The sequence below is a fragment of the Armigeres subalbatus genome, unplaced genomic scaffold (genome assembly GCF_024139115.2).
Source record: "Armigeres subalbatus isolate Guangzhou_Male unplaced genomic scaffold, GZ_Asu_2 Contig465, whole genome shotgun sequence".
In the NCBI taxonomy this organism is placed as follows: domain Eukaryota; kingdom Metazoa; phylum Arthropoda; class Insecta; order Diptera; family Culicidae; genus Armigeres; species Armigeres subalbatus.
Genome location: NW_026943222.1, coordinates 143,526 through 164,439, shown reverse-complemented (window position 1 = coordinate 164,439; position 20,914 = coordinate 143,526).

Sequence of the window (20,914 nt, the reverse complement as noted above, 5' to 3'; positions counted from 1 at the left end):
AGTGGGTCAGGAACCCTAAAAACATCATTCCCATCATTGCTTTGTAAAATAATGAAGTTTGAGGTGTCGCACGACCTATTTTGAATCAATTTTGAAAATGGCCATTCCGTTGGTCCCCGGATTGTGACCGATGTGGCCGGATTGTATCCGAGTGGGTCAGGAACCCTAAATATATCATTCCCATCATTGCTTTGTAAAATCATGAAATTTGAGGTGTCGCACGACTAATTTTGAAACAATTTAAAAAATGGCCATTCCGTTGGTCCCCGGATTGTGACCGATGTGGCCAGATTGAGTCCGAGTGGGCCAGGAACCCTAAAAATATCATTCGCATCATTGCTTTGTGAAATCATGAAGTTTGAGGTGTCGCACGACCTGTTTTGACTTAAAATTGTAAATGGCCACTTATTCCGGGGACAACTGACCCCAACGGAATCTGGAATAATTCTGGAACCGTACTGTGGATAGCCTCGAAACTAGTATAAATCAAAAATTGGGATCCTTCCGGATGGAATGCAACTTGTTGCGAAAGAATCGGTCAAGAAATGCGTTTTTTACAGCAGTTTAGATTTTTGAAAGCCCTTAAAAACAGACGTTGGGGACGGAAAGGTTATAAACAGGTGTTACGGATCGTCTTAAAATCGAGCGTCCTGTCATGGAAAATCGTATTTCGTGTTACAAAACAACGCAACGTAGCCGGATGGTAGTCATAGGTGTATCGTGAAGGAATATGTATTTAAAGCTTTGAAAAATCCTATTCTCAGCCAGGATCGTCAAGTTCAGAGTGTGCAAGGCTGGTCAACAGTTTCCTAGTCGAAATGGGCCAATGTTCCGAAAATCTCTCATTACTCGAATCCATATGGCCAATCTGCTCTCTGTAGTTTCCAGCGACTAGGAAGGTATTATTCAAATGGCAGAAGTAATTTCTCAGAGATTGCTCCATAAGCTCGAGCCGCACCAAATTTCGTTTGCTGCGCAGTGATATATAGTTTATATCACCACACCATTATATCCATTAAGCTTGTGCCTAAAATTGAAATGAAATTGATTATTTCAGCCTGAACGATTCTTACGTATTTCCATTTTTTCGCTGTTTGTTTTTGTTGATTTAGAGAACAAACTTCGAAAACGTTTCCATGGCTGCAGTACTAAGCCTTGTTCTAAAGTTCTTTAATAAATTACGTAACGGTTACCGAGATGACATTTCTGGGTACCGAGGATTGTTCATAGTCTGCGCAACTGGAACCACAAAAAATCGCCAGTTTCACATTGATTGTTGGTATTAGGCTGTGAACCATTCCACCGATTCGTTTAACTTTTAGTTAAAATTTGTCATTTTGATGGTTATTTTCTCATCGTGGTTAAAATTTTACTCTGAAGCCGACCCATTTGTGTTTTGACAGATTGATGGCTATTTGAAGCGAAATAGATTTGGCGCCAATTTTCTCGCGAACAAAGTTTAACTATCAAACTGTCAAATCTAACCATGCTCCGGAGCAGGGTTATTTTTAACCACGGCGAAATAACCATCGAACTGTCAAATTTCAACTAAAAATTAAACGAATCGGTGGAATGGTTCACAGCCTTAGTTATGCAAACAAAGTTCATCTGTTTTTGACGCATAGAAAATAGACTCATATGACGTAGTCATGGGCGCGCTGTAAGCATGGTGTTCAAAACAACAGCAATCAGACTACTCTGATACACACCAACAGGTAGCCGAAGGCTCCCCCTACCTGTCTGTGGTGATGGTTTGCGTGGGAGTGCTAACAGATTGGATCAATCGACGTTTGAATCTTTGTTTACAAAATCACATACGTCTTTTTGAATAAGTACTCGAGATTTTATGAAAATCTAAGGCACTGGGTGAACTATACAATTTTAATCACTGTACCGTGGTGCATCAACATTCGTACACCTAAGCACTTAATTTTAATAAAAAATGCTCTAGAAAACACGAATCTAAGTCAAAAAGAACGTCCGTCATTGATGCAGGTGCCCGAGGGCCTCTATTTTTCATGTGCTCCATTGTATTGCATTGAAAACAACGAAAAATATGATAAAATGATGAATAAAATTATTAAATTCTGATTCAAAATCCGTCCAAGGTTCATAATCCGTACAGCTATTTTCTAACTAAATATACAATAATTTAATTTAAAGCAGACCGATTGACCAGACTACCACTGTAAATAGTTCAATACGCATCTTGAAAAGCTATCCCTTTGATTTTCTTTCTGCTGATCTTACTCTATAAATTAAAATTTGCAATTTAAACACAATAAATTTCGGTTCAATTATATCCGGTACGCGACAAAATGACGCCTGAAACTTTGCGTTTTCTGGGTGGCGATTTGTTTTTCAATTGTGATATTTTAATTTCAGAGCATATCTTCTATTTCAATCCAGTCCATCAGAATAATCGAGGTGTCCTGGGTGATTGACGGAGATATTCTGCTCCAAACCAATTATTTGAATGAAAAAGGACGGAAATTTGTGAATATGTACGTTACTCGAGAGCCACCCTGGTAACCAGCACGGTCAGCAGAACCACCCTTGACAACGAGTCAACTACCATTCCATACACTGAACCGAAAAATCCTCCTGAGAGCAACTGCAAATTGATTCGCTCACGCCCCTTAACGAATATCACAATCAGGATGATGTTCATACGGTTGTTTCCTCTCAGATGACAAGCGACCGAATGAGAATCATCCGATAGCCATATGGTTTAAGAATAGAACTACAGATAGTTTGGCGAATCATTTTGGGTTGAGATTCTTACGAAAACCGAATAAAATGGATTCATTTTACGAATGGGAACCGTTGGAGATTCAATACGTGAAAATGGGATCAAATCATATCGAAAAAAAGAAATTGTATTGTAATTACTGAATTGAATAATCTGTATATTATCTATGTAAAATACTCATTTGTATTCAGATTTATTGATAAACTTCACATTGAATTAACATATACATGAATGTTTGATAGAGTTTAATTTCAATTCCATGAGTTATGTTTCATCTTTGCGTTCCGGTGTTGCTTGAGAATGACCTTCTCATTCGCGTAATATTTTCGGATGTTTTGTTTGGCGATCTAGTTGGATTACTGGGAGCCAGTTCTGCTGCTGATTGCTTCGGATTCCATTCTCCGCGCAAGATACCCGCTGTTTGTACTTCATTTCCATCACGGGTGTCTTCTTCCGCATGCCAGCAATCATGTTTCGGCCGTTTTGGCTTCGGAGTTTCTTGGATCAGGTTTCCGAAATTTTATATTAATTTTTGCACTAATTAATTTAATATAATAAACTTACCAGATATACGCAGCTCGGTATTATTCCGATGCTATTTCTCCGTAGCAGAAATATTGAAATTAAACAAAAAAGACTATGCGTCACAAACAACTTGTGTAAAATGGCGTGACTTCAATAACTTTGAGTAAACACAAGCTAAAACACCACTGACCATCATCCAAAAAGTGGGTGATAGTCTTCATAGGGCGTGCTCAAATGATGATGCAGTCATAAACCGAACCATAATCATCTACATAGAGGATGATTACCTTACGATGAAAAGAAGATTGCACATTCACTTTTCTCGGCATATGGAAACGGGATGATCGATTTTAATATTAAAGAGGATGACAAATCCTACGTTCAAAGGATGATGTTTGGGTTCAGTGTAGCGATCGACTGCCGCGATCGATGAACCATAGAAGTGGCGAGTCAGGAAAAGCCAACGTAGCAACAACAAGGAAACCAACACCTGGCCGACGGAACGCACCAACGGGGACAACGCATCGAACGATGTCAACCAAAATGCTGACTGTTTAGAATTAATTAATAAAAGGTTCAGTGATAGGAATCCTACCTTAGTCTTTAATGTGCAGTGTAACTTTACATATAGAAATAAATTATATTTTTTTTATCAATGTGAGAGAAATATCTTATAATTTGTATATATTTATTGATACTAAAAAATATCCGAAAATGAAATAATCTTATTATTATTATCGTCTTTATTTAAGAGGTTTTCAGCCCTTGGCTGGCTCGCCTCTGGGTCATGAAATAATCTGTCGCAAGACACATTGTCCTTTGTCGGTATGCCCGTTTCCAGTTACGTATTGCTCTTCAAATTTTGTAATGAGTATTTTGTTTTCTTCATAACTTGCTTCGAACGAGAAATCCTTCAGCAACAACTACCTTTCGCTTGAAAGTATTCTGTAGCAATGTGTTGATTATGTTTAAATAGTTCATGGGCCACCTAGAACGGTCTTCCACATAAGGGTCAGTTTTCACAGTATTTTTTCCATCAAACTTCAAATGACGTTGCACAGTCAAATTACATCCAAAATTGCTAAAATTTAGGAGGATTATTAAAATGGCAAATGCAATCGTTTAAGCATCGGGGAGTAAAAAAGTCAAAATTTGAATCATTGTACAGTAACATGATGCCCCACTAGTTGTCGCACACAGATAGGGTAAGACGGTATAATGCGCACCTGGCCAAACCGCTTGATTTCTAGAAAACTATAACTAATTAAGGGTCAAAATCAGTTGGTACCTATAAGTATTTGTAAACCCATCATACTATGTGTGGAAGTATTTTTTATCACACAATGAAAATAATAGCAAAATACAAAAGTTACAGTTTTGATGTAACTTTTATGTTTATTATCAACATTCTGGAGCAACTCTGACATTCTGTCCACAAAACTTGCACTGGAACCCAGTAGGGCAACAAAATAACTTTTCTCAGTGCAATATGATATAAAGTGCTTCCATCTTCAAAATGTAACGATTTTCGAAACATGTTTCACTGGCCAAAACGCCCCAGTGTAGGCAGGACGATGTCCTACCTATTGGCTAAGCGCAGCGAGCCTGCAACAGTTGCTTCCAAATTGAATGGAAAATATTGAAATGTTACTACACCTGCTTAACCTTAGTAAGATGTTGGGGTCAATATGACTCAAACGAAACTTCAAGTAGAATAACTTTTATCTGATAATCCAATCGTTCTGAAATTTCTTGACTTTTAATATTTTGTGGAAATGAAGCATCTGCATGAAAAAAGTATTTTAGGTGCATAGGAACGACCCACAAAAAAGTTACGAATAAGATGTTAGGTCATATTGACAGAAATGTAAATGCTCTTATAAAACAGTCAAATTATACCGAATTACAAAGTTTATATACCGTTCGAAAGATAAACTCATCAATTTTGTATGTGTATGTGATATGTCTGGTTCTGGAGACAATGTACCGGAAACGACTTCACGGGGACCTTGTCGTTCATATAAGGGAGCATAAAATATCTCCATATATGCCATTCGATCGCTAATTCTTCATAGATTCACTTAAAGATAATTTATGTCCATGAAGGGCTTCCGACAAGTGGCCATCTGGATATGCAATGGGGAGACCCGGGAGGGGACATTTCAGTTTTACACCAAAATATACCGTGTGGCGGCTCTTCGTCATGATTTTCCTAAAATAGATGATAATGTCCTGAAATCGATAAGTGACCACATTGGCCCTCCTGGTACATCAAGGTGCCCCAGGAACCCGAGGGACATTTCTTTTAGCACCAAAATATACCGTGCGGCGGCTCTGCGTGCGATTTTCCACAAAATAGATGATAATGCGCTTGAAATCGATAAGTGACCACATTGGCCACTCCTGGTACATCGGTCCCCAGGAACCCCAGGGAGGACATTTCCGTTTTAGCACCAATACCGTGCGGCGGCTCTTTTATCATGTTTCCACAAAATAGATGATAATGCGCTTGAAATCGATAGACCACATGGCCCTCCTGGTACAAGGTGCCCCGAAACTCGCAGAGGGGGACATTTCCGTTTTACCCACAATATGCCGGCGGCTCTTTCGTCTGATTTTTTACCAAACAGATGGATGCGGCTGAAATCGATAAGTGACCACATTGGCACTCCTGGTGCGAAAGGTGTCCCGGGAATCCGCAGGAGGGACATTTCCGTTTCAGCACCAAAATATACCGTGCGGGCTGTTTTCATAATTTCAAAATAGATGATAATGCGCCTGAAATCGATAAGCGACCATTGGCCACTCCTGCATGCAAGGTGCCCCAGGAACTCGCAGGAGGGACATATCCGTTCTTCCCTATATGCCGTGCCGCGCTCTTTCGTCATGATTTTCCACAAAATAAATGATTTTGCGCTTGAAATCGATAATTACCAAATTGGCCACTCTTGAAGCCTATAATGCCCCCGAGGAACCCGTAAAGAGGTCATTTCCGTTTTGAGCACCAAAATATGCCTGCGGCGCTCTTTCGTCATGATTTTCCACAAAATGGTGATAATCGTTCGAAATCGATAAGTGATCACATTGGCCATTCTTGGAGCCTATGAGAACCGTCAGGGAACCCGTAAAGGGATTTCCATTTTACACAATATAAGCCGTGCGGCGGCTCTTTCGTGTGTTTTCCCACCAAACAGATTGTCATTGCGCTCGAAATCGATAAGTGACACATGGCTACATTTGAAACCTAGAGGCCTCGGAGAACACGTAGGATGCATTTCCATTCACACTAACATATGTCATCGTCGGCTCTTTCGTCGATTTTCCTCCAAATAGTGCCCTCGAAATCGATTATTGACATATTGTCCTCCATTAGAACACTATAGTGCCCCGGGAGCCGTAGAAGAGTACATTTCCATTTAACACCAAAATATGCCGTGCGGTGGCTCTTTCTTTGTTATTTTCTATCAACCAGATGGTCATGTGGCAGGTTGATTAGTGATATTTACTCTTGGAACCTTTGAGTGCCCTGCGAACCCGAAGAGAGGACATTTTCATGATTATATCAAAGTACCGTGCCGCTTGCGGCAGCTCTATCCATGTTTTCCAACATATAGATGGTTATGCGTTTGAAATCGATTTAGATAACATTGTCTACCCTGACAAGTCTTCAAAAGTTGGTTATTCGCTTGAAATTGTTCTTCATTTGATGAGTACTGAGTCAAATTAAAAAATAGTTTCTAGGCTACTGTGATGGTTCCGTCGAACAGCTCTCGGATTTTCTATTCACATCTCGATTACCATTAGTCGTTGTCCTAAGATCGACTCATAGAAGTTTGAGGTTTTCGATCGCCGTGGACAATGATATGAAAACAGCATTTGATATAAAAAAAAATTTCTCCTTCTGTGAGACTCCTGCGGTACCTTGTAGGTTGTAGATATTAGGTTTAGAATGATTGACTATTTGTAGAAAAAAAAACAAGATTATACTAGGGGTGAGGGTAAGTAATGGACCCTTGAGGCGGAAATTTACTTCAATTGCTTCGCTAAGTCAGGCTCGACATATTGCCATTCTGTAGCACCAGATGACAAGTAACAGTTATCAGCAATGCGTTTCTACATAAAACATGCTGAAACATTCATTTTACCACTAAAATAACTTTTTAAAATAATGTAGCCAGATTGCCTATTGTACGCCGGACCATAATACGCAACATAGAGTTTGTTTACATACAGTATTATGGTCCTCTCCATTGGATTTACATGTTCCAATTCCACATGTTCCTGTTGCCTATTATGGACCCCCCTGTGTGCTATAATGAACCCTCTAACGTATTCACTTTTACAAATTAGTTAATATTCTTAATTTTAGTATCCCAAGCCAAAACAATTGAATGGGACAACTACCCTGATATGTGAAGCAACTTTATCCAATGAAAATATGCAGGAAATCGTTGATTCCAGCGTAACTTTTGTTTTTGTGGGGTCCATTATAGTACGAGGTCCATTACTAGCACTCACTCCCTAGTGGTGATGGTGCCTTTATCGTTTATTCAAAGGGTTGAGAATATATGAAAAGTCTAATATAAAATAATAGGTAGATAGCTCTTACTTTTTATAATTGTTTATTTGCATTCTAAATTTCCTGTTGAACAACTTATTGCAAAGCCAGTCGGATGAGCATAAGTGGCATAAAATGATTTTCCCATGCAGGTGCTGAAATTAAGTATTTGGCCATAACTTTGGAGCCCATAGTCTGATTTGGCCAATTTTCGATAGGAAACAATAGGGCAGGATTTTGCGTCAGATATATTTAATGCGAGCACATCGGTTGAGGAAAAGAGTTGCTAAAAAGTGAGTGAGATTTTATTGCTGAACACTTTCAATGGATTCTTCGCGGAAATGTGAAAATGTGGTCACTTATTCATTTCGGTATAAAACGGAAATGTCACCATCTAGGTTCCCGTGCGCATCTGCTCAAGAGTGGCCAATGTGAGTCACTTCTCGATTTCAAGCGCATAATCATCTATTCTGTGGAAAATCTGACGAAAGAGCCGCCGCACATATATTTTTGCTAATATGGAAATGTCCCTTTCCACGGGTTCCCAGGGACACCTCCTGGTTCAAGAATGGCCAATGTGGTCAATTATCGATTTCAGGCTGAATACCATCTCTTTGATGAAAAAACACCGAGAGAGTCGCCGCACCATTTCGGTGTTAAACGAAAATGTCCATTCTGCGGTTCCCTAAGCCCTCTATATGTTCAGGCGTTGTCAATTGGTCACTTACCGATTTAAGAGCATAATCATCTATTTTGTGGAAAATCAGACGAAAAACCATAGCTTTAGTGCTAAAACGAAATGTCCCATTCTAAGTTCGGGGGTCCCTGATAGATTCCAAGAGTAGCCAATGTGGCTTTATCGATTTCACTGGCATAATCATCTATTTTGTCAGAAAGAGCTGCCGCACGACATATGTAGGTGTTAAAACGGAAATGTCCCTTTACGGATTCCCAAGGGCACCTCATAGGCTCCAAGAGTACCAATGTGATCCTTATCGATTTCGAGCTGAATAACCATCTCTTTGATGAGAAACACACCGAAAAGTCGCCGCATATTTCGTATTAAAACGAAATGTCTATTCTACGGCTCCTGGGGCCCCTCATGGTTCAGGCGTTGTCAATGTGGTCACTTATCGTTTCACTGGCAAATCATCTATTTTGTGGAAAATCTTGACAAAGAGCCGCCGCGACATATTTCGTGTGAACGGAAATGTCCCTTTCTACGGTTCCGAGGACACCTGGGTTCCAAAAGTGGCCATGGTCACTTGATTTCGAGCGAATAACCATCTCTTTGGTGGAAAACACACCGAAAGAGTCGCGCTCAGCATATTTCAGTGTTAAAACGGAAATGTTTTATTCTAGGTTCCCTGAGGGCCTGGTAGGCTCAAAGCGGCCAATGTGGTCAATTATCGATTTCACTGGCATAATCATCTATTTTGTGAAAATCATGACGAAAGAGCTGCCGCGACTATGGTGTTAAAACGGAAATGTCCCTTTTGGATTCTCGAGGGCACCTTATAGGCTCCAAGAGTGCCAATGGTCCTTATCGATTTCGAGCGCATAATCATCTATTTTGTGGAAAATCTTAACGACAGAGCGCCAACGCATATTTTGATGCTAAAACGGAAATGTCCCTTCCTGCGGGTTCCTGGGGCACCTTGCATGTACCAGGAGTTCTTTCTCGGAAGCCCTCTATGGACCCATTACCGTTTCAAGAGAATTTTGAAAATTAGTGATCGAAAGGCATATATGGAGCGATTTCTAGTCCCTTATATGACCGACAAGGTCCCCGTGGAAGTCGTTTCCGGTGGCCAGTCTCTCAGAACCAGATATCACCACATAGCCACATGATGAATTTATTTTTCGAACGGTATATAAACTTTGTAATTCGGTTATAATTTGACTGTTTTATAAGCATTTACATTTCTGGGTCAATATGACCCTAACATCTTATTCGTAAGCTTCTCTAAATATCCGAAGAAGGTTAAATGGACCTATGTTGTTTTTTAATGTCAAGCGCATAAGTTTGTCTTTTATTATGTGATTGATAAAATACTAATGAAGGTCTATGGAACGTTTGACTAAGGTGGGCGTATTGCCCAGGCACTTTTGAAATTCATTTTTCGCGATTTTTCAAAAAGCTTTATTACGTTTATCTGTACTATTTTATATGAATACTCACGGCAATGCATTTGCGACTTCCTGGACTACCAAATAACACAAAGTTTCATAAATTGCGTTGAAAAGTAAAAGTTATCAAGGAGTTGCCTTAGGGGGGGCATATTATACCGTCTTACCCTACCTTTTAACTCTCACGCGGATGGCATGGCGTCGGCTTAAAGCATCTATGCAAATATTCGGTCATTCCTAGGGTCATTTCCTGCAGTGATGGGGCTTTGAAGTTGATGTGGGACTTGCACTCGCCGAGATGTTGATAGTTGGTCGGACGTCTAAACTTAAAGTAGTTTTTCGAAGTGCTTAAGCCAACGTTTCAGCTGATCAGTTGGATAAGTAGGTGGCTGACACGTTGCGTCATTCACCGGCATTCACATTTATCCTTGCGTAATGAGATATCTTAGAGGCTAATATGAGCTGATTGTTGTGGGTTTCCCTTCGTCGGCAGTAGAATACCACGCTGATCCGTCCCATTGATGGGATTCAGCGATGAGAGTGGAGACTCGGAGACAAATCAACACAGTCTTTAAGATCCTGCTGCGAAGAGATCGTTGAAGAACTTGAAACTCGGGTAGTGGATGTTCCGGAATGTGACAGCGCAGAGGATAGCTGATGCAATCCGATGGAAGATTCAGCGTATGAAGTAAAGGCTGCGATAAAACGAAGAACCAGAGCAGTAAAATTACTCCCGTCAATGTTATGTATCTCTGTGAGTCGGGACCAGCGGGCATGAGTTTGAAGAAAACCATGAAGCTCAACTGAAATCGATCTAGAGCGACGCTGCAATCAACTAGGGTCAGGGCTGCCCGACGTACGGCCCGCGGGCGGATGCGGCCCTCGGCTCCATTTTATGTGGCCCGCATCTTACCGCACTAAGAATGAGAGGGCCCTTATAATTTACTAGTCGACCCGGCAGACGTTGTCCAGCATAGTAGGCGAAAATGCGCTTTAGAAACTGCCTATGTAATTATCCATACGAATCTTAGTTTTAGTTTTTCACGATTTACTCAATTTTACTCGTAGTTTTCGCATAGGGAAATATTATATAAACCGTCGGAAACGATAACGAACTTATCGAACGATAACGAACTTATCTGTTATCAGACTCACTTAATTTAATTTTTCATTATTGATTCAAATAATTGGAATATCAAACACAAACTCTCTTCACTGACAAACACGAAGGATGAAAATGCAATACGGGCCAGTTTTGCTGTTAGTGAATTTAGGCGAAACAAATGAAACTATTCTAGGACATAGAACTTGTTAAGGAATGTCGGCATCGTAAAAGGTAAAGGTAAAATCTCCTTGGTAAAAATAAAATCCTGAGGTAAAATCTCCTTAGGCTTAGTTTGCCTCGGAACGCAGAGAAGAGTAAAAGTTCTAAGAAAATTTGAAAACTACGTTGCGAAAAAACCTGCTTCAGGTTGGTGTCATCCCTATCCGCAGAATAGACTTGTTTTGTTGCCAAAATTCATGAAAGGTCCCCACTAAGAAATGTCAATGGAATGAAAGTCTCAATAGGAATCAAATGATCAAACATGAACACTACTATAAAATTTACTTTGAATATTTGATTCAAAACATGGCATCATGCCATCCGCAGTTTGTTCGACTCACTTTCTCACAATCGATAAATATTGTATTAAATACATGGTTCAAATATTGTCTTCATAACGGGAGTTGAAGATCATCTACCGGAAAAAGACCTGAGGGGTCTTTAAGACCTACATGAAGGACGAACTCTCCTTTTAAAATTTAAGTAGCCTTACATCTGTTGGAGGCGACACTGGAATTTGACACTTTTAAGAGGGAAAAGCAATCACAGTGGTATGGTTTATTTCCCCACTTTACTACATATTTACAGAAAATCTGTGTTCGAAATCAAACGATTATCCAAATAGACGGTCGTCATTAGTAATATACTTTATCACGAGAGGGATCCACTACCAATTCTAAATGATGTTGACGGAAATGAGGCAGATTGGAGATTTGGTGTATTACTGCTTAATTGACATTCTCTTGAAAACGAAATCGAACAAGTGACACTTCCTTTGGTAGATATTACCAAACATCTAAATTTCAGATTAAACATCTCTCATAAGGATCTTATCTCTTCCGAAGCACATATCTATGAGAACAATACTTTTAAGAATGAAAGCAGTAAAAATCTGTTTTGTTTGCAAATTATAGTCACCGATTGCGAAAACAATATGAGTCCAATTACGATTTTTTTATGAAAAATATATCATATATATAATAGCCCTGTTTGTCTGTCGTGATCTCAACCAGACAAGGTGTGGGAAAATTCACAAAAATAAAATATTTGACACTTTAATTTCTTTTTTTCAGATGCAGAAACAAAACCTGTGATAACCTTGACACAGACACAGCATTTGATACAAAAATCTGACACAACAGACGTTGAAAATTTTGATTATTAGCATTGAAAAAATCTACCACTCTTAAAATTGAAAAAAAACACTTGCCACGGGCGCTATTGCGTCCACAAAATAAACTAGTTAAAATATTTTGTCGAATATTTTCGGGCCCGCCAGCTTTGTTAATTCTGAAAATTGGCCCGTGGCTCAAAAAGGTTGGGCAGGCCTGAACTGGGTAATCGATTGACAAGTCAAAAATGAAACAGCCCGTCAAATATTTATACAGACAGTGCACTAAACTATAACTTTCTTAAACGCCATGCTGCGTGATCTATCAAGGCCGGTTGCTATACGGCAAAGTTTGCTATACTTACAGGAACTGTTCATTATCAATCTCACTGAATATATATCATCTCATCTGTATGACAAGAAATACAGCTCCAATCTAGTTGCTTCTTTTTGCTAATATACGTGCTCACTACTGAAAAAATCTCAAAAATAAAAACAAATCAAATTTCTTCTTTTGATGGGATGGAAATGGGAGCTTATGATGAATGCCAGTTCCTATAACCGTTATAATATTTTCAGAAGTTGAAGGTGGTGTCAAATGATTTTTTTGTCCTCAAATGCGTGTGATAACGTTCCATCGATTTGCATCACCAATTGTATTTGACTAATACACTACGAATTATCTGACACTAAATCCTTTTCTCGTAAAACAAGTAAAGGATTTAGGTGTATATAATGCTAAATTGCTGTTCGACGAACATCCTTATCTATCTCTCTAAGCCTCTCGTTGGATTTTATCGCCAATTCCAAGAACGTCGTTTGGATTGGATATCACAAGCGCTTTACGTACGTGCCTCTAATGTTTGCGTTGGTGGAGAACTTCTTTGAGTTTGGTGAACGTCTTGTAGCTATACAATTCAATGCTAATGTAGTAGGTAGTTCTATTAATAAACTTCCTCACAGCGATTGTTAGATTTTTAACAATTCTGCAGAACCTACACTGTTGGAAAGAATCTGTACATTTACATCAAATATCACACATAATTGGAGCATAAGAAATGATAGAAATATACATTTTATTTTAAATAAGGTTTCATTTGAGTTTTCTTTTTGATACGTATATCCTGTCAATCTGTACTCAGATGAGATTCTAAAAAAGTGGGAGGCATAATCTATGCACCTTCCACTTTTCATAGTAATAAGAACATGCAGAATAATATGAAAGTTTATCTTAAGAGATTAAATTTGTTGCAGTGATATAGAGCACGTGAATTTTTAATGAAATTTTATTTTAGGGCCAGTCAACAAATCTTGTTTGATTTCAATCCTTTTAAGATATATAGGATGTTCCTTTCTGTGATGTTCTATAACTTGGAGTAATATTTTGTTTTAATGGGTCTCGCGTTGATTTTGTTTTAATTTGAAATGAACTTAATTTTCATTCTGCCACGTTTTGCCTCCAAAAGCGACCACATTTTTTGGCATCAAGATAATTGTTGTTATCATTCAGAAACTCTTGATTTCGGAGAATTCTTTATTTTTCTGTGACAATTGAAGATGGCGTATTAGCCAAAATGATACTGTCTGTCTGGTTGGCGTTTTCTCGGAAATTATTGATTTTGATGGCTTGCTCGCCAATCGTTGCGTTTTGAAAAATACCGAACTTCGTCAGATCCTTCTCACTAAAGCTTACGCCATCGTCAAACAACGCTAGAGCCATATTTCGAGGTGATAGATACCACAGATGTTTCAAGGAGCGCAGCAGATTAGATTATCAAATTCAATGTCAATACAGAGGCAGTTATCATGAAAAAAATTTACTGCTGTTTAATAAACTTTCGAGCCGGATTATTTAGACTGATCAGTACTGGATGTAACATTTTTTAAAAAATGCACAGTTTTCAAAATGTCTTATGAGCTTTTCGTCGAAGATATCCAACTCGTCATGGTTCAGGATTTTCGATACATATATTGCACGTGTCATCCATATTACTCTGCTGATGCTCCTTTCCTTTTTTTTTGGATCCAAAAAAAAACAACTCCAAAGCCATAAGTTCCACGTAATCTCCTCTTGGTTGATGTTCGTTGAGCTGCAAGCAAAACGCTATGATATTTGTCTTGTCCAATAAAGGGACAGTTGAATTTACTAGTTTTTAAATTTGCGTCAGAAAGAGATTTTGTTGTTCTCTAAATGTATATTTGTCAATTTATTTGACTGAGACTTACTCCATCCAACTCAAAGCAATGTTTAGGACAGACCAGCCACATGATGTCGGCAAGCGAGCGATAGCATCCAATAAGTCGGCAATCAGTAATCACCCTGTCCTATTCAAGATGTGAACAGATTTAAGTTACTCATGGGAATATTCAACTCGATAAGACGAATGATTTCGTTGCAATTTATATTTAGTTATGCACCATAGGTAGCATACTATCTGAGAAAAATGATTTTCGCATATACTTCGACAATCAATATTCGAACTTAATATTTTTTTGAGACGTTCTAGAACCTAACTTCTTCGACAAAGTTTTTCAGCATAGACTATTTTAACGTAATAAGTGCAGAGTTAACATAAGTGGAAACCTTTCAAAACAAATAAAAACGTTGTTTCATACTAATTTTCATATAAATTCAAAATGCGATGCGGAAATGGGACGGAAAAATATGATTTGAAAATAGTCGATTCCCCTCTATTATCTTTTGTTTGTTGATATATTTCATGTAGACTTGGTTTTTAGATCTTTAGTGTAGAATAAATTGTTTTCAATATATTAATTATAATGGAAAGGTGACTGTTATACAGCTTATTTCATGCTCTGTTTATGTATGATTTTAACGCACAACAACATTGAAAAAACGATTACATGTCTACATTTACACTAATTTTATAGATTACATCACAATAATAGTCATATTTTTTCTGTGTCAAAAACCTGTATAAGAACTGGGCATATACAAAAAACTGAATTTTTACACAGATATAGTGTTAGACCTTACAATTTTGCAAGCTTTTCTTACAATATTTGTTTGTGAGCAATTTTCGTATAAGAATCTAATAAATTCGCATATGTCCAGTTCTTATACAGGTTTTGGTAGGTTCTCTATATAGAGTTGTTTTAGAAAATCTAACAGTCGTGGTTTGGGTATATTATTCTTTAGACTTTGAGTCAGTTAACTTGAATAAATAAACAAATAGTGATCCATTCAACTAGTATTCTATGAGAAATGTCTCAGTTATTAATGAAAGCTTTTTCTATCCTGCGATTGCATGGTTATAATCTTTTGGCATTACAATCGGGAATCGAGAAGTTTCAACCCGGCATCCTAGACCGGGTATTTCCAGTTAAACTATTTTCCAGCAATGTGAAAATTGGTAATCCGGGAATGGGTCCTCCCCAAAAGCTACAGGCTAATTCTTTGCTATCCGCAATTGGTGGGCAAATTATCCTTCAGAGAATAATGAGCCATCAAGCACCAAGTCTGCAGAATAGGTTCGACTTTGGAAAGGTTAAAGGTCAACTGATATAAGTAGAAATACATCTACCACCAACCAATCTCTCTCAATAACAGCCATCCTTCTACTGAACGTTAAGCAGGCATTGCAAATTGGCATGATGGTCTCTTTCGTAAGTTGGTGCACACTCAGGTCATTGCAGGAGCTACTTCTGATATCCAATAGGTCTCAGTCTATCACAAGTAGTTTCTGGTCTCTATCCTATATAGCATGTACACTTCCGATGAACCACCACTTCCTACAGGATGTAGCCTAACACAGTATGCTAATGGTACTGCAATTATGGCAAATGACCAATGACAAAGATTACCGATCTTGATTATCACGAAGGGTTACTGCAAGAGTGGTCACTAATAAGGTTTCACTTTCGTCAACAAAAGGCATACCGTGCACACTGATAGACTAAAACAGGTCAATTGAACTGCTGATCTGAAATTCATAGTCCGCTCATTTCCAACGATCGAACTTTCGCAACGGACCAGTAAAGCTGTAAAGCTTTAAAACGGGGAAAAGTCGTTTGGCCGAAACCCATTTGGTCGAATGCCACTATGCCGAACAAACCATTTGGCCGAAACCCATCTGGCCGAAAGTCATTTGACCGAAAGGGTCATTTGGCTCAATAGATCATTTGAAAAGTGAGGAATAGAGTGTGAAAAGTGAGACGTCTCACTTCCACTACTTATTTCTCACTTCTCACTTTAAAGTGAATAGTGCGAAGTGAGAAGAGAAACGTCTAACTACTCACTTTTCAGTTCTCTTTTCACGTTGAAAAGTGAAAAATTAGAAGTGAAATCTCAATTCTCACTGTAGTTTCTCACTCCTCAATGTAAAAAGTAGAAGCGCAAAGTGAGTAGTGAGATTCTCACTTCTCACTGCTGTTTCTCACTTTTACGTGAGAATGAGAAAGGAGATGAAATTGAGACGTATCACCTCTCTCCCTAATTTCTCACTTGTCACTGAAAAATAAGTAGTCTGAAGGTAGTAAGACGTCTCTTCTCACTTTCCACAGTGGGAAGTGGGAAATAGTATTGAGAAGTGAGACTCATTTCTCACTTTCCACAGTGGGAGTGGGAAATAGTAGTGAGAAGTGAGACGGCGGCTACAAAAGCAAGACCATGCTGAGTGGCTGGGTTCGATGCGTGCCGTCTGGGCAATTTCGGATTGGAAATTGTCTCGACTGCCTGGGCATAAAAGTATCATCGTGTTAGCCTCATGATATACGAATGCAAAATGTAACGGCTTAGAAACCTCGCAGTTAATAACTGTGGAAGTGTAGAGACACTAAGCTGCGAGGCGGCTCTGTCCCAGTGTGGGGATATAATGCCAATAAGAAGAAGAAGACCTCAGCGTGTCAATTGATGATCAGCAAGCCATGACTCGCCCTCTTCTTGTCAGATCTCCGTGGCGTGCACACGCACCACGGAGAGCTTATCATCGCATTTCGCCCTTATTTGGGCCACACATTTTGGTGATCCTGCCAGGTTATTTTTTGTATCCTGACGCTAATTTCAATAGGTGAGTAGAATTCAAGGGGTTATTAAAATATTGGATGGTTTTAAAATATCACAAGGTAAAGTGGTTTGTATTACCACAAAGGTGGTTTGAAAAATCGAAAGCGTCGGGACAACTGCTGGAAAACGGATTATGGTCCGAAAAATCACAAAACGCTTCTGGAAGACCACTAGACCATTAGACGCCGTAGCATCTAACCAAAGGTTGGAATAATATTATATCATTGCTAAGAGCATCATTACCGACCGAGAGTATTTTGAACACCCGCACTGCGCTGTCATTTTAGTTTAGTCACTCTTTTCCGTATCAGTCACTGTTTTCGGCTATCAATTTGGTTACTGTAATCCGCACCGGTGACGTTTGACGTTTGGCAACCCTTTATAAGGCAACTATATTGCCACCAACAAATTATATGTTTTTTCTATTTATAAACAAGTGCTCTACTTATTATTTCCCATGTAGTGGCTTTATTTGCTTCCTATAACCAGATGAGTTTGAGCCAAAAAAAAATTGAAATTTCAATTTGAGAACAGTTTTTACGAACAGATCATGTTTCAGTGGAAGAAGGATTTTCAGTTATAATTCGTTAAAAATAAAATGACAAAAGATATATTTTTCCGTTGGTATTAATTATTTTGAATCTCCTGTGATAGATTATTACGCGGTTAGTGTGAAAAAAGCTTTGCCTTTCTATATATTTGGTTTTTGGATAACTTTTACGTAAAACCTTATTTTTAAAAACCTTTTATTTATTTTTGTTGTTGCCTGTTTTCCCGCTTGCCGGGCAGTGGCAACTATATTGCCACCAATTTTTCAATGTTTCTGAACAAACCTACATTTGAGTTTAATACCATGTCAACATTGATAGGACATGTTGTTTTTGTAAATTTATTGTTTAGATTTGTCTGTCTTATAACGGGTTAAATAGCAGCGCTCTCACCGCGCTACCAACTTTGGTCACCTGTCAGTTGCGCTACTGAGACGCAGCGTTTAGTAGCGACCGGTAAAGTGTCAAGTGATTATACTGCGCCGCCAAACGGCTTATATTCACCACCGGTAATCTTGCTCTAACAAAGTAAAATACCAATGAATTGGAATAAAAATAAATTCAAGTAAAAATTGGCAAAAGTTCATTCATACAAAGGATAACGCGACGAACACATCTAAATAGTAGCGATGGCAGATCGAATGGAATGCATCATCAGAGCCGGTACCCCTCGCAAAAGGAGCTTTTTCAAAGAAAATCCTCATAGAATGTAAACCCTAGAATCAGTTGATTGTCGTCACATAATCCACAAAAATTTTCAGAAGAGGTTAATTTTTAATTCAAAATAAATGTAGATACATAACGTCTGTTATTCCCAGCGTGTTTATCGCTATCGCTTCTACCGTTCGTGTCCATACTTCACTGCACGCTAGCGTGGAAGATTAGATTTCAACCATGTTCACGTTAAAGATACTAGCGAAAAGTCTTCAATTGTAGAAACAATTGAACCTGAATTCTCACTGATGCCAGCCATAATTACAAGGAATTTTGCGTGCTTGCCAAGTTATATCTGTGCCGAATATCCCAAAAATTTGCCATATCTATTTTCAGGTGTGCTTTGTGGCGACGCTGGCATTGCTGTGTTGTTGCTCTCTATCTGCTTCTCATAGTCAGAACGCAACGACATCATGACGTTGATCGGTCAAATACAAAAACACTTTCCAACCAAGGGAAGAATGGTATAAAGTGCCTTGATTGGGCTTCTTTAATTCATCAGGGAACACATGTACAATTTATTTAAAATGGAATAAATTATGCAATATTTCCGAATATGTTTAAAAAGTCAGATTTTTTTTTAATCAAACCTTCTCAATAGAAATAAAAAAATGAATGAAACAACGAAAAATTTTACTAATATTGTATCAAGGAGATTTTTTTAATATCGACTTGCAATACAGGATCTTTTTTCCATGAAACACATAAAACATTCCTGATGTTAATTCTTAATATGCAAAAACTCTTTCGGGGCTTTCATTATAATTTTATGTTGCATAATTCAAATTTTATTCAATATGAGCAAAGTCATTGAACCGTGTCTCGTAGATGCAGAAGTATATGGGAAAGGAAATGGGCTATCTTTCAACGTAAAGCTCAAAAAGTCTAATCGCTCAAACGTCACAGGTGTGCACTTTAGGCCATTTCGTTATAAATTTCCTCGAACCCGATCCGCTGTCGAGCATGTGTCAATGTCGGTCGACTCATTCCCAATGATCTTCTACTCGTCAACGGTTAAACAATTGTCTCAGGTCGTGGTCACAGGCTTATCGTCATCTACTACTGTCCGGCGACAACCACGCACCGACATAGGGCTTTGCTCCAATCCAACGTAAACAATAAAATATGAGCTCTAAACTGGGTAGACATTGCCTGATTTTCTCAAATTGCACGCGTACCCTTCAGGAAAGGACCTCCTTTCTTCACTAGTTAACGATTTTTATGAGAAATGGGATCGCGGTGTTTCGTCTGGCGCGATCGTTCCTTTCGATCCCATTTGGAAACATTACAACAGCTATTTTTGCCAGGTTTACTACAAATCTTCCAACTTAGTCAAGTAACGTTCGAAAAAGTGCATTCTATTTAACTAATTGTGTCATTCAGTTCGCCGAAGTGAAACAAGGAGAGCAATTTTCTCACTGGGAATACGTAGCAATCTATCAAGTGGAAAATGTATTTCCTTTGAAGTAATAAAATCAGTGACATGGATTCCCGTCCCTCAGACGTAGTAGAGCCCAGAGAACCGCGACCACTGGTGATTACTCATGGTTTATATTTATTTTATTTTCTGAATCATCAAACGTCCATCCCGTAATCATCGCAGGCACGAAGACGACGTCGTAGAGAAATGCATATCGTCACTTCTGAACGAGAATATACGGTGGTCGTTTTGTTGGATTGGTGAGGAAGAGAAAATCATTACCCGCCGCGAGTACAAATAATTGCCGTGGCAGTTCATTGTGTGATGGGTTGAGACCACTTTTTATTTGCTTCAGAGGTACTCCGAAGTAGCTAAACTGGGATGTGTCACAACGCTACGAAATAAAAAAACAAATTAATTGAAATTATGTTTCTTCTTCTTCTTCTTTCTTTGTTAACATCCCACAAAGGGACATTGCCGTCTCGCAGCTTTCAAAGTTTTTAACTACGAGGTTTCTAAGCCATATTACCATTTTAGCCCTTGTATGTCACATATGACACGATGATACTTTTATGCTATTTATACAATCATAAAATCTCCTAGAGCGGACCGGACTTGGAATTGAGAGCCCAGCCACCTTTAGCATGGTCTTGCTTTGTAGCCGCGCGTCCTGTTGCTATACTTACTAAGGAATTTAGTTTACATGTTGTATTCAAAGACATATGACTCAACAACGGTGATTCAATACATATGTAGCCAGACCATCAAAATGAGATCATGAGACAAACTTCAGCAAACTATTGACC